This window comes from Palaemon carinicauda, chromosome 1, assembly GCF_036898095.1.
Source record: "Palaemon carinicauda isolate YSFRI2023 chromosome 1, ASM3689809v2, whole genome shotgun sequence".
NCBI lineage: Eukaryota > Metazoa > Arthropoda > Malacostraca > Decapoda > Palaemonidae > Palaemon > Palaemon carinicauda.
Genome location: NC_090725.1, coordinates 96,014,084 through 96,016,583, shown reverse-complemented (window position 1 = coordinate 96,016,583; position 2,500 = coordinate 96,014,084). Strand labels below are relative to the sequence as shown.

The 2,500-nt window shown below is 36.4% G+C and overlaps 1 long non-coding RNA gene across 1 annotated transcript in view; it reads right to left on the bottom strand.

The window, feature by feature from the left end:
- Positions 1–2,500, bottom strand: part of LOC137642684 (uncharacterized) — a 1,000,516-nt gene that overhangs the window by 499,212 nt on the left and 498,804 nt on the right. The gene's annotated exons all lie outside the window — the stretch shown is intronic.

Here is a 2,500-nt window from a genome sequence, read left to right as displayed (position 1 = left end):
TGAATAACATATATTGTTAACGGGTAATATTTCCGTCAAGATGGTGATATATACAAGGCACCTGGCGAGAAGTCAACATATTTGCGCATATATACCCTGAGGTATAGGCGACAATAAGAAAATACTTTTATATAGAGGTAGTTTTCCAAGTTACTCTCCAGCTATGGAGAAGATATCAAATAACTATTAATTTTCACATGCTCTTTTCAATAGTATCCTAATTCATTGAGTTGCTTTTTTATTCAATTTTGACAGTAGTATGACACTTACGCCAAAAACCAAACAACCCAGTGCGGATCTATTTCTCAGGGATTTTAGATTCCTGACCTAGTGCAAACCTAAATATTTGAGGAATCGCACGCAGGCGCGCGCACACACACACACACACACACACACATATGGGCAGACAAACGAACAAGGCCAGTTATGTTACCTGTCGTGATGAAGAGTCAATGCGGTACACTATTTACGGATCGGTGTTCTAAAAAAGGAAATAGAAAATTAATGGCCGTCTGATTTATGGAATACGGACCAAAGCTCGGCCAAGGAAAACATGAGATTTTCGTCTCGTTGCTCTAATTTATAACACACGACTCCTAAAACAATTGAGCAATAAGATTACCTGAAATAGCCCATCGCTAAAATGAAGGCTGAAGTCAATGTTACCAGGAAAACTACCAGCTGAATGTATCTCGAGGAAAAATAGGAGAATTAGGTATGCGCGTACATACGAACATTTTTAGAGCATTGAAAATTCACCCCCGCCCCTTTCACGCTATAATTTTCTTTCCATCAATCACTGGCTGGTCACAGGGTGTAGTGTTTAAGGCCTAAACTACCATCAATCATACACAAATATCAATATATGGATTAACTTAAAACCGGGAGCGAGAAGATCGTTTGCTGTTATCCTGCAGCGTTTTCAACACGCTATTATTACGTGGTGGCTTACGCTTACTTTGGGGAAGTCGTGCTAATAATTAGGTGCGTTGGACTTTGCCAAATCAATACATGCTACAGTATAGCTAATAGTTTTTTCCATGGAAAATGATGTGCTAATTGTTGTGTGTGTACGCGTGCTCGTGTGTGCGTGTATGTGAGATTTAAACTATGGTCCCTTAAGATGCATTGGAAACACTATGATGAATAATGATGCAATACAAAGTCTTAAGAACAAATGATTCTACAATGCCAAAGAATTGATAATCATTTACTATTAGCACAAATTAAAGTACACATACATTTTTCCAGTTTACTGTATTGCACCGCACGTGTTTCATACACGTTCATACACTAACTCTATTGCTTTATTTCTAATCTCTCACTCTCTCTCCCGCAGTGATAAGTGAGAAACCTGTTTAAGCTTGCCATCGCATGTTTCACATTGTTTGAATTTCAGTGCTTGTTGTCCTCAACTGTTTGTATATAAGCTCGTTACCTAACAGCTCCCTCAATTCAATTGGTGACCCCTAAGTGACACGAACACCCAGCCTTCTGATCGCTACCCCACGAGAGTATCCTCGTATGATTTTAAGCGATTAGGTCGAACTTTCCCAAATCTTTACTCTGGAAAATAATACTGGATGAGAGAGAGAGAGAGAGAGAGAGAGAGAGAGAGAGAGAGAGAGAGAGAGAGAGATTAAGTAATCAATACTTCCTCATTAGAATATTATAAGATATCACATCTCCTGACATGAGAAGATTAGGCCATTATGAATTATGACACATATACTTTACCATTCAAAACTTACACAATGAGTGACATATCCTTACGTGAGATATAGGTACCGTTTAAATTTCGGTGGAAAACTTTGATAAATAACTGTTATTAGGTGATAAAATGGCAGCAGACTTATTCCAGAAGTCAAATTTAAAGCCTGACTTATTCATACAATAAATATCTTCTACCCTTTCCAAGAGGAAAGTACACACTGAACAATAATGGTGTAGCAGTTAACTCCTTGAGTAAATTTTTGGTAATCTCAATGCTGTCAAGTGTATGAGGACAAAGAAGAATGTGGAAAGAATAGGCCAGACTATTCAGTGTATGTGTAGGCAAAAGAGAAAAGTCGTAACCACAAAGATGGATCCAACGTAGTACTGTCTGGCAAGTAAAAGGACCCAATAGAGCACTCCAGTGGTAGTATCTAAATGGGTGGTTGGTGGTTTAGCCAACCTACTATATATATATATATATAAATATATATATATATATATATATATATATATATATATATATATATATATTTATATATATATATCTATATATATATATATATATATATATATATATATATATATATATATATATATATATATAGCCTATATGGGATAAATTTTGCACATTTAGACGTGTTTTTCATGTTCAAATAAGGCATACATTTTAATACCTTAATGTCTGAATTCTCTTATCGACCTCAGGATCAGAGCACCCAGTCTTAATCACTCAAAGACAATAGCTTCTGACCGGTCAGGAATCGGAACCTGGCTAAGTGCTACG